This window comes from Ananas comosus, linkage group 22 (genome assembly GCF_001540865.1).
Source record: "Ananas comosus cultivar F153 linkage group 22, ASM154086v1, whole genome shotgun sequence".
NCBI classification, from domain to species: domain Eukaryota; kingdom Viridiplantae; phylum Streptophyta; class Magnoliopsida; order Poales; family Bromeliaceae; genus Ananas; species Ananas comosus.
In genome coordinates, this window is record NC_033642.1 from 4,761,343 (window position 1) to 4,774,625 (window position 13,283).

Sequence of the window (13,283 nt, forward strand, 5' to 3'; positions counted from 1 at the left end):
ATTGCTGTTCAGTTACTCGATAATTGCTGAAATATTTCTCACAATTTTCGACCCATGCTTCAGGATTTTCTCCACAAAATTCTGGGAAGCTTGATTTCAAATATGGCATGGGTTTGAGAGGTAATGGCTGATTTGCAAACAACTTCAGCACCTCCTCAAACCTGCTGGCACTATCACTCATCTTTACTTCCTGACCATTATTGTCCCCTATCTGTGGGTGTTCATGGTGCTTTTGCTCTATTTCCTTTAGTGCAGCGTGTTGGCCGATTAGGGAAGTAATTAATGAACTTACTCTTTTCTCAGCAGGGGTGGGTAAAGGTATTAGCCCTTTCTCTTCTTTTGGAACCGGCACTGCTATCTCTTTTTCACTAGCATGCATAAATTGGCTCCTAATCAACTCTAGGAGTTGTTCATGTCTGTGGGCATTCTCCTGCATCATGATTTCGTGCCTCCTTACCTCTTCCTTTTGTAGTGCTTCAATCAAGACATCTAACTTTTGATTGACATCCCTAGCACTTTGTAACGCTCCTTCAAAGCTTCAATTATAGCTAGTGGTTTGTTGCTGCAACCTTGTTCCAATAGCCATTTTACTCTTAAACTTATATGGATTTCAGTCTTTCGTTTTCGGCTGTGCGACGAATTGCGCAACTGCTCAACCCTTGTGATTGCTTCGGAATGGTTTACGATCGTTGCTCGCGACTTGTTTGTTGAACTACCTAGTTGTTGTACCACCTGTCGACTTCAAATTTGTCTTGTTTCCTTCGATGAAATCCCAGCAGCTTATGATCCTTGACTTCCTTGCAGTGACTCAACAATTTGGTCCGGTTACTATTTCGACAAGCTACTGAACTTATGTGCAGGAATTTTGACAAACACGAGGTGGGAACTCTAGTAGAGGAGTGAATTCCTTTATCCGACTCAACTCTGCGAGTTCAAGAGTCAGGTCGACTCTCGCAGTGACCCTCCTTTGTCGGGTTACAGCCGAGGCCGACACCCGCAGCGCGGAGGATTAAATTGCAAGGTGACTTAACGATTTCTAGAATCGGAATCACGGCAATAGCACTGCACCAATCCCTGAGATCGTGCTGCTCTGCTCGGGTATGGTTTGGGATTGCTACGTGTTACAGTAACTCTACCGAGGCGCCCGTGATGCTTGCCTGAGGCTAGGTGCTATTCTAATTAAATAGAACCGGCACCTATAGTTGCTACTACCTCGGTACACTTCGTGTGGGATTTCAGTTGCTAATTTATGCTAATTGGATGATGTTACCTGATGCCCCTTCACTGTTCGGAGTAATTCCCAACTGCTGCTGCCTTTCCGCGGCCTCGATAATGTGAATCTCGCTGCCCATGGCCCTGGGATGGTGCCGCTATGATACCAATTGTAATATCCCTGTGGCTCGGATCAAGTTCTTGGTGCTTCCGGTCGCGAATCCGATGAAGTTTGATGCTAAGAAAGGTAAGGGAAGTCGCTGGAGAGGAGCAGAAGGGGTTTGCGAGAGGGGAGATAGAGGCAGTAGAGATGAGAATTAGAGAAAAGGGGTTAGGGATAGAGATTAGAGATAGAGAGTGGGATAAGAAATTGGGAAGGGAAGTAGTAGAGAAGAAGAAGGGTTTGGAGAAGAACTTTTGGGGGAGAAATAAACTAATTCATTTTCATTCATACCCTGTTTACATTACACTTAGGTATTTATACTACTCGGTGGCATGAACTGAAAAGAAACTTAACTACTATCTGGGGCTAAACAACAAAAGTGCTAATATGAGGTATAGGCCTGGTGGGCTGCTAATTCAGTGTTAATTGGGCCTCTCGATGGCTTGACCTGTCCATGAGCATCATGTAATCGGGTGATTGGATATCGGGCTTCCTTCTCCGCATGATCCTCAGACGAGCGGATAGCGAGTCCGCGTTTTATACCCGATCCGATAATCCGACCACCCGATCCATCAGTGGAGTGGTAACCGGGTATGTGGGTTTCGGTCCTCTCTTCTTCGCACTATCCACAGCCCGGCGGATAGTGGGTCCGCCTTTTGGATCTGCTCCGAAGATCTGCCAATTCAAACCGCCTGCTTCCATCTTCCCCAATCTCTGTCGGACCATCTCCTCCAACCTCGATCCTCCCATTTCCCCTTCAGCTCCGACGATGACCTAGCCCGTCGCCCCGCCGGAGTTCCACCCGAGCGCCCTCACGCCGCCGAAGTTCCACCAAGCTCTCACCTTCCTCCACCTGCTGTAGCCCTTATTTCTATTCCACTATGCAAAGTTAACATTTTTACTAATCTCCTCTATTACTACTACTTCTACTATTTATTTTAGGTCGTTACACCTTGTGCTTCTTATTTTTCAACACAGATTTTTGGCCTTCAGATGGAAACCATTTGGAGCTAATTTCTATAATATTCCATGTCAAATATTCAGTTTTGGATATAAAAGTGTCACGCCCGGGTACCAGCAGAAGCATATCCGGTACGTGCACAGACCCGCCATACACCTGCAGTATATAAGGCGTCTACAAAGCAAATCGACAGGAAGTAGAACATAGAAAATCCTATCCACAGCGTACGTGGAGTCGGACGTTCGGTTCTTGGTGTAGCGGGTTGCCAGGCGGGCTTCCATGCACGTGGCACCAGTCCCTAGGCAATCACCCTCTCCTTTGTATCGGCGCATGTGGGTATCGGTTCTAGGGGCTATCCCTCTCCTTGTACGGCATGTGGGATCGCGAGAAACAAGAAAGAATCAGTATTAGGAGTTTCAAGAAAGGCCACCCTCTCCTTGTAGCGGCGTATGTGGGCGCCAGGTTCTTGATAACTCAAGTGTTCATGACTCTAAGGCCTTAGCTGAAGTGTTCAGTTCCCAAGTATAGGTTGGGATACGATAACTGGATAGATCCAGGTTACGTGAAAGGTGGGATCCAGGTTGACTGAGATCCAGATTACGGAGTTAAAGTGTTGGATCCAAATGGAATTGAGATCCAAATCAAGAGTTGGATGCAAGAAATTGTGATCCAATCTACGGTGTGTGGATCTAGGGCTGAGATCCAAGTATGAGTTGGATACAAGAAATTGTGATCCAATCTACGGTGAGCAATAAATAGGATCCAAGTTGTTGCGATCCAAGTTACAGTAGATACAGGCTGGATACAAATAATTGTGATCCAATTACGGTGAGCTAGATGAACTGTAGGATAAACAGTATAGCTCATAAGATGTCAAGTGTATGTATATAAATCGTAGTTGATGTACGTAGTAGAACGTAAATATAGTACCTGTACGTAAGAAATGTAATACGAATGATACAATAGTACGGAGAGGATCGTAGTATATTGGTACGTTAATCGATCGTATATAAGATGTTCGTATATTTATAAGGTAATAATACGTATATATATAAGAGTAATACAGTGATACGTAGTAGATCATTAATGTAATATACGTAGTTGTACCTAAGAATTGAGCGAATCTGTATTTCCCGCTGGATCAGCGAAGCCATTTGTGTTGGGTGGAATTAAGCGCAAGGCTAACGAGCAGCTGTGAACGTTAGCCGGAGGGCGCCGTGGGCACTGGGCCAAGCCGAGCTTGAGAACGCGCTGGTGGGCTTGCCGGTGGTTAGGCGCTAGGCAGATAAGACCTCAAATAAGGTGTTGTGGTGCTACGAGGGCTAGGCAAGAGTACTAAAAACCTCCGAATAGAGCGCACGACGCCGATAGACATGGTTTTGTCTGACAAAGCAATTATTGAAGCGCATGTGAGCAGCATAGCAGCTTGGCTCGCGTGGTTGCGCAAGCAATATGGGGGTTAATCCAAATGTCTCCCAATTTACTCTAGTTTTGGTAGATAAATGTTTTTAGGGTAAAACTCGGGATCAAACGCTGATGCCGTTTTATGGGGTTTATTTAGGGATCTAAGTACGTAATTAGATGAGTATTCGTACGATCCTAAGATAGATTTGGTAAGAATCTCACATAATTGGTTTGGGATTCTTTAGTGGTAATTTCTCGAAGTTTCTTCGAATGGAGGATTTCGGAGAGGTTCGTGTTCCTTCCTTACTTCTTCTACCTTTCGAGTAGGAGAAGAAGAAGAAGAAGAAGAAGAAGGAGAAGAGGAAGAAGAAGACGAAGAAGAGAAGATAAAGCAAATCTCTCTCTCTCCCCACCGCAACCCCAACTTTGCCACTCCTTTTCTCTCTCTCTCTCCAAGATGAGGAGAGATATGTGAATTGGGTACATTGTAAACGTCCTTTTGGAGAGTTGTTTCGGAGAGAACGTTGTCGGGCTTGACCCGTAAAAGCCCCAAGCCCCTGGCCAGAGACGTACTCCCTGGCCAGAGACTCTCTGGCCAGAGAGGTGGACCCTGGCCAGGGTCTCTCTGGAGGTCGGGTCTGAATCGGTTAAAAGTCGAAGCAGGCAAAAGCGAGGCAAAAGCGGGCAAAAACAAGCAAACTGGAGGCTAAGCAGAGTTTAGCTTGGCTCTGAGAGGTTTGTACAAAAGTTTGTACAAAAGTAGTAGAAAGGTAGGAGTGATTACGGCCTAAATCGAGTGCCGGGTTGTACCGGAAAGCCGAGGCAAAAGCGCGGATACGCGTGGCTTTGCGGGCTATCGAGGGTTTGAAGTGGGTTGAAGTGGCCTTGGTAAGTTTATCGAGAGGTTAGCTTACATGTGGTATTGAATTATCAAAATCTTCAGGCCATGGAATGTGAAAATCATATAGCTGAACATGAAACGAGACTATATANGCGGTCTGTCGGCGTGCCCGAACCGGACCAAATTGGGAGCGGTCTCGGGGCGTGACAAAAAGCAAAAGAACAATAACTATACAATCCAAAATCTCGACAAAGAGAAGTATCACAACTGTAGTTCTCGGTCCAAATAGTACATATACATCACGGGGATACAAAAAATAGATACAATGGTAGTCTCTCTATACATAGGGACATCACCCTCGGCCGTAGCCCAAGTAGCAAGGTGATCGACTAGCATACTCCTAGCAAAGTCTAGCTAGACGCGACTCCCTTGCCACGATCCCTAGCCTCTCCTGTAGATGGCTCTGAAAAAAAACAACCACCAAAAGTGCGTGAGAACTATTAACAATAGTTCCCAGTGGGTAAGCCGCCAGCCTCGGCGAATTACACCACTAGGTTCATGATGTACTGAATGGAAGTAAAAGCAGTAATTGCATGATATATCTATATGCTGCTAGCAAGTAATGAGCATGTAATCAACATGTAATCATAATTTCTGCAGTAATGAATCAGTCTGAATCACAGAAGCATAGCTACTACTGTATCATGAACATAAACATGAACATAAGCACAAATGTGTAAGTAACTACTATACACTATAATTGGCAAGTATTCATTACTGTCAACTGTCGTTTCGAACTTTAACCTCATTAGAGTTTTCCTTTCATTCATCAGGACCTACCCAAGGTAGTCCGGCTTGTGCCGCGCCTAATGGCCCCGTGGTAGTATACACTCCCCACGGCAATCCACTTCGGCACCCAATCCAGCACGGGCGAGCAACTGTCGCGTAGGCCAACTCCGGAGTGCCGGCTTGTAGAGAGCTACCTTCACAAGCGTGTGCGAATGTGCACGATGGCAAGCAAGCAAAGTCCACAGTCTAACATGTCTCAACTATCACAATTTAGCTCACAATATTCCCGCTCTCGATCCTTTGATCGGAATTTCAATATAATTAATATTGACAACAACTAGTATCCACTAGATTAATAAACATGTGAGAGTAATGCTAATTTACATATGGCATTAGAAACTTTCTAGTATCATGGCACTACCATTATAGTCATAAAACATGCTCTCGTTCTCGACTTTATAATCAATAAAGTTACAAGCATGTCATTGTTCTCTACTTTCTAGGAACATAGTAACTTGTACTAGAATGTCATTCAACTGAATTAAACATGAACATAAATACTTTATGCATGTGTGTATCCACTCTACTTTATAGAGGTTCTATTTCAATTATATCAAATGTTATGATGATATATATCAAACCCTTTATTAGTAAAGGCGCTACTAAATCGATTCTATAGTTACATATAGAACATAGGGGAGCTTCACTTGCTCTGGTTAGGTCAAACCTACCTAGTACTAGGCTCCAAATAGTCACAAGAAGTTCCAATAATCAGCTCAACAAGGCTCCAATCCTGTTGAAAATAAACATCAACACCGTGTCAAAATGACGACCGAAATGTCCGATTTCGGCATAATTTGCACTTAGTACAAAATAACCCCTTAAATCCCTGTTTTGGGCTAGTGTAATACCTCAAGTTAAGCTTCCAAAAGGCCCTCCAATGCCAGTCGAAGGCGGTCCAAGGGTCAATCACCCTCTCGCTGCGAACAATACCGAAACGGCATCAATATACTCGATTTGACGAATAGAACGTCGATAGCGGAAAAATTGAGTCGATTACCTTCTTAAGCTTCCAACCAGTGACCCACTGGTTCAGAGCTACGAAAATCCTTCCAAAACACTCCTTCCCACATCCACGTAAGCTCCGCAATGCTCGTAACCAGCGAAGAACACACGATGCGACGAAAACGAGCGAAATCGTCGAATTCTATGTAGAGAGAGAAAAACCCTAAAGAGAGAAAGAGAGAGAAAGTAAAAGAAGCTTTCTCTGAGCCTTGCAGCCTCCACTGAGCCTCCAGGGTCGTGCTCGATTCAAATTGATAGGGATCAAATGTGAAATTACCGAAATAGCCCTGCTGCCACGTTTTCCCATTGTGTACCGGTACACCATGATGGCTGTACCGATACATCAAGCAGAAAACTGCTGATTACGCCAGATCAGTGCACTTTCTTACTTTTAACCCTCCAATCACTCTCTAACTTGCTCAAAAACTTGTCCAAGTCATTTAAAATATGTAGGATAGTTCCACATTTCAATTCACACACTCGAACTCTGCAATTTGCGAAAGTTCAGTGTATTACATTCACCCCTCCTAAAAAGAAGTTTCGTCCGCGAAACTTGTAAACCTTACCTCAAGATTCCGTCGAGAAAAGATAGGGATAGTGCTCTAACATCGCACTCTCCAGTTCCCAAGTGGCTTCTCGTTCATCGTGATTGCTCCAAAGCATCTTCACGTAGGGTATTTCGCGATTTCGAAGCCGTTTCACCTCTCGAGCTAATATTTTCACTGGATGCCCCTCAAAGCTCAAATCCTCTTGCAGCTCTACTGGAATACTTTCCAGTACGTGGGTTGGATCAAAGATATACTTCCGTAGTGTGGATACATGAAACACATTATGCACTCCCGATAGGTTCGGCGGTAAAGCAAGCCGATACGCTACGGCGCCTATCCGCTCCAACACCTCATAGTGTTCAATAAATCGAGGACTTAACTTCCCTCGAATACCAAATCTCTTAACCCCCTTTGACGGTGAAACTTTTAGGAATACATGATCGCTAACTTGAAATTCCAGTTCTCGCCGACGTTTATCCGTATAGCTCCTTTGTCAACTTTGGGCGGTCAGTAAACGTTCCCGTGCAAGTCGAACTTTCGCTTCAGCTTCCTTTAACACATCTGGACCCAAGACTAATCTTTCACCAACTTCACTCCAATGAAGTGGTGATCTGCACTTTCTACCATAAAGGGCTTCAAAAGGTGACTTCTGAATGCTTGCTTGATAACTATTGTTATAAGCAAATTCAGCCATCGGTAGGAACTGTGGCTAACTGCCCTGGTAATCAATCACACAGGCCCTCAACATATCCTCAAGGGTCTGGATGGTACGCTCAGACTGCCCATCACTCTGGGGGTGGAAAGCAGTACTAAAATCCAATCGGGTACCCAAGGCCTCATGTAAACTCCTCCAGAAATGTGAAACAAATCGGGTGTCTCGATCAGAAACAACAGAGGCTGGTACTCCATATAATCGCACAATTTCATCTAGGTACACTTGTGCGAGTCTTTCCCCCGACCAAACTGTATGAATTGGAATAAAGTGGGCATATTTAGTCAATCTATCCACAATTACCCAAATTGCATCATGACCTGCTTGTGAGCGAGGTAATCAAACAATGAAATCCATAGTAATCCTCTTCCACTTCCACACTGGTATGGGTAAGCTTTGAAGTTTTCCTGCAGGAAGTCGATGTTCAGCTTTAACTTGCTGACAGGTTAAGCATTTAGCCACAAAATCTGCAACTTCCTTTTTCATTCCAGACCACCAGTAAGTTAATTTCAAATCTTTATACATTTTCGTACTTCCAGGATGCAAAGTATATGGCGCCCGATGTGCTTCTTTTAAAATCTCCTCTTTAATATCATAATCTGCCAGTACACAAATTCTATTACTGAATTTTAGCAGTCCCTGATCATCTACTCGAAAGTCACCAACATAATCAACAGTGATTTTTACTCGAATCTTTTGCAGAAATTCATCTTAAGCTTGCTTTTCTTTAATTCGATCGATCAGGGTAGGTTGCACCACCAATGACATAAGTCTCCAAGGCGTATCAGGAGCTACAACTTCTAAATTCAATTGCTCCATTTTCTTTACCAACAGGGGTTGCATAGTTATTGACATCGCCAAATTTTTCGTCGATTTTCGACTTAAAGCATATGCTACAACATTAGCTTTTCCTAGATGATAGAGGATGGTCAAATCATAATCCTTGAGCAACTCCAACCATCTACGTTGTCTCAAGTTTAATTCCTTCTGAGTAAACAGATACTTTAAACTTTTATGATCTGTGTAAACTTCGCAACGCTCGCCGTAGAGGTAGTGGCGCCAAAGCTTTAAAGCAAATACCACAGCTGCTAACTCAAGATCATGTGTAGGGTAGTTCTTTTCATAATCCTTTAGTTGGCGAGAGGCATAAGCAATTACCTTGCCATTCTGCATTAGAACACACCCTAATCCATTCAGCGACGCATCGCTGTAAATCACATAACCCACTCCGGTAACAGGCAGTGCTAGAATCGGGGTGGTGGTCAATCGTTCCTTCAGCTCTTGGAAGCTTCTTTCGCAGGCTTCATTCCACAGAAATTTAGCTCCTTTATGAGTGAGTCGAGTGAGAGGAGTAGACATCTTCGCAAATCCTTCCACAAATCTTCGGCAGTATCCCGCCAAACTAAGGAAACTCCGAATTCTGTGACACTGGTCGGCCTAGGCCACTCTTTAATCGCTTCAATCTTCTTTGGATCCACAGCTATCCCAGTTTCTGAAATTACATGTCCCAGAAATGCTACTTCTCGAAGCCAAAATTCGCATTTCTTTAACTTTGCAAACAATTTCTTTTCTCGAAGTACGTGTAACATCACTCTTAGATGGTTTTCATGCTCCTCATCACTTCGAGAATAGATCAAGATATCGTCGATAAACACGACCACAAATCTGTCCAAATAGGGCTTAAAGACACGGTTCATTAAATCCATAAAGGTTGCTGGGGCATTTGTCAGTCCAAATGGCATCACTGTAAATTCATAATGTCCATACCGTGTCCTAAAAGCGGTCTTCGAAACATCTTCAGGCTTGATCTTAAGCTGATGATAACCTGATTGCAAATAAATCTTGGAATACACTTTCGATCCTTGCAATTGATCAAATAAATCGTCGATTCGGGGTAATGGATACTTATTCTTGATTGTGACTTTGTTGATTTCTCGATAATCCACACACAATCAAAGAGATCCATCATTCTTCTTAACAAATAATACCGGGCCTCCCCAAGGAGATACACTCGGTCGAATAAAACCCTTATCTAGTAAATCTTGCAATTATGCCTTCAGCTCTTTCAACTCAGCGGGTGCCATCCTATAGGGTGCTTTCGAGATAGGGGTAGTCCCAGGGACCAGATCCATCACAAATTCAACCTCCCTATCAGGTGGCATACCCAGTAACTCAGCTGGAAACACATCCTCGAATTCTCGCACAACTGGGATATCTTCAATCTTGACGGCTTCACCATCACTCACTGAAATACTAGCCAAATAGGCTACACACCCTCTCCGAATCAACTGTCGCGCTCGCGAAGAGCTAATAGTCATTGCGAACAACGAACTCCGACACCTCTTGTAAACAAACTCTTGCTGCCCCGGCTCCCTAAAGGTCACCGTTCTGTTCGTGCAATCAATAGTGGCACAATACTATGTCAATCAGTTCATACCCAATACTACATCAAACTCTCATAGTTTGTGTAATGCTAATAAGTCTACTGGCATAATCCAATCGCCTACCCGAACTTGGCAGCGAGGGCAAAACTCACGAACATTTAGGGTATGGTCGGGCACGATCACTCATCCCGGATGCAAAGTAGGTGCTAAATGAATGCTATGCAACTCGGCAAACTGCCGATCAATAAAAGAATGCGAAGCACCAGTATCAAACAATGCACGAACACGAATGTCATAAAGCATAATAATACCTGCTACGACCTCCTCTGCTGCTGCGGCCTTCTCTGACTGGGCGGCATATATACGTCCACTCGAACCCTGCCGAGGACTCTCAGACTACCGCTGTCCCAGTGGTCGTCTGTACTGAGAGGGTGCTGTCGGGGTCCCCTGGCTCGGAGCTGAAGATGCAGGTGCAGAAGCTGATGATGGTGCAGGCAAAGAACCTCTCGGGCACTCTGAGCGAAAGTGGCCCTCCTGACCGCAGAGAAAACACCTGCCCCCACGTTGTGGACACTGTGGCGGTATGTGAGGCCCACCACAGATAACACAACGTGGTGGTCGACGACGCTCGGATGCTCCACGGGGTGCTGAAGAACCTCGACCCCTCGACTGTCCTGACTGTCCCTTCGGATACTTTGGTGGTTTCCTGAAGGATTGCTGACTACTGCTATCAGCTACTGGTCTCTTTCCTTTGCCTTGATCCACAACGTCTCTTCCTTCATGATTTTTGCCCCTTTCTCAACAATCAAGGCCCGGTTCACCATATCTCTGTAAGTCGCGAGGTTTGACGCCTGGACTAATCTGAAAATCGCAGACCGCAAACCCACCTCAAAGATACGAGCCTTGTCCTCATCATCTCAAACCACAAAAGGAACGCAGTACAGTAATCGGGAGAACTCTCGCTCATACTCTGCCACTGTCCTGTCCCCCTGCCTCAGATTTCTCAGATCCCTTTCCATCTGTCTCTTAACACTCTGAGGAAAGTAAGTCGTCAACAACAATTCCTTGAACCTGTTCCACGTGATAGCGGACAAATCAGTACGGGGATCCTCACGAATGTCCACCCACCACCTGTAAGCCTCGCCGTCAAGGTGGTGCGTCGCAAACCAAACTCGATATCGCTCCTCGACGAATGTATCATAGAATAACTTCTCCATATGCATCAGCCATTTCTCAACCACCCAGTGATCCGCTTTCTACCCACAAAGATATGAGGGTTGCAGCAACGGAATTCATTTAGTCGTTCCATCATCCGCTCTCGCTCCTCAACCCCGACCATCTCAGGTAACACTGTCCCTAATGCCGCTACAGGTACTGGTGGTAGTGCTACTGTCTGCTGTCGGGGCTCTACCCTCAGGGCTACTGGGGGTGTATCAGGTACCGGTGACGGTGCTCTCGTAGTTGTGTCCCTCTCTGGTGCTGGAGGTACAGAATCTGGAATCTCTCTGTCGGTCGTCTGCCGCAGTAACAGATCCTCTAACCTCTTCATCCTATCCTCCTGTCGACGCACAGCGTCCATTTGCTATTGCGCTGCCGATGCCTGCTGTGTCACTAGTTGAGTCAACACTGCGAGCTGTTCCTGTAACTCCCTGACCTCACTGGACCCCGAAGTGACGGAAGTCTCCACTTCTTCCGCAGCGGCCGCCTCAGCCGCCCCGGCGGTTCCAGAACGAATCGTAGGCATCTTAAGCTGCAGCACAAAAACAAACATAGATTAAGAAAACCTAAGCTATTGAACCTTTACTCCAGATATAAACCAGCAAATCAAGCGAAAGTAATGAAATGTAACGCGTACTAACTTCCGATGTCACGTTGTCGGCCGCTAACGTGGCCCTCTGCAAAGTTAGTAATTGCACATTCCGATCAAACTCCTACCATTCGGAGTTTATAATTTACCCAATCAAAGTACTTTCGCTAACAACAACCTCACCTAGACCTCATCTCTCACGAGCCTATTCTTATAGTCCAACCAGCCTAAGATTTGCTAGGTCTACTAAGACTCAACCCTAGGCTCTGATACCACTATAATCTGTCACGCCCGGGTACTAGCGGAAGCATATCCGGTACGTGCACAGACCCGCCATACACCTGCAGTATATAAGGCATCTACAAAGCAAATCGACAGGAAGTAGAACATAGAAAATCCTATCCTGATATCAGAGCAAAGTACAAGTCGATATACTAAAAGCAAAAGAACAACAACTATACAATCCAAAATCTCGACAAAGAGAAGTATCACAACTGTAGTTCTCGGTCCAAATAGTACATATACATCACGGGTATACAAAAAATAGATACAATGGTAGTCTCTCTATACATAGGGACATCACCCTCGGCCGTAACCCGAGTAGCAAGGTGATCGACTAGCATGCTCCTAGCAAAGTCTAGCTAGACGCGACTCCCTTGCCACGATCCCTAGCCTCTCCTGTAGATGGCTCTGAAAAAAAACAACCACCAAAAGGGCGTGAGAACTATTAACAATAGTTCCCAATGGGTAAGCCGCCAACCTAGACGAATTACACCACTAGGCTCATGATGTACTGAATGAAAGTAAAAGCAGTAATTGCATGATATATCTATATGCTGCTAGCAAGCAATGAGCATGTAATCAACATGTAATCATAATTTCTGGAGTAATGAATCAGTCTGAATCACAGAAGCATAGCTACTACTGTAATCATAATTTTTTTTTTTGAGAGATAGGTAGTATGCTACCCGCTTCATTTATTTTATTTAGAAATAAACTTAGCTAGAAATGTGAATAAATTAGGATTCGAACTTGGGTCTCAGGTACCAACCATCAAGCTCTTTGTCACTTGCTCTAGGGATGGTCGGTAGGACGTTAATATTTTACAATTCTTTCATGAGAGCAGAACAAAGGAGATAGAGCAAGAGTTACAAGTAGGTTTAATATGTGTACTATATGCCTATTTCGGGCAAAGTGGTAATTTGGTCAATTCTTTAGAATAAAAAATACGATCGAATATACAAAGTTTAAAAAATAAATAAATAAAAAACGGATCGGATTTGTAAAAGCACGAAACCAGTGGAATTTTTATGTGAAATTATGTGTGAAATTTTATGACTTAGTAAAACATGGTAAGCCATGCAAGTCTTGAAAATCAAGGATATAAATTACTTTAT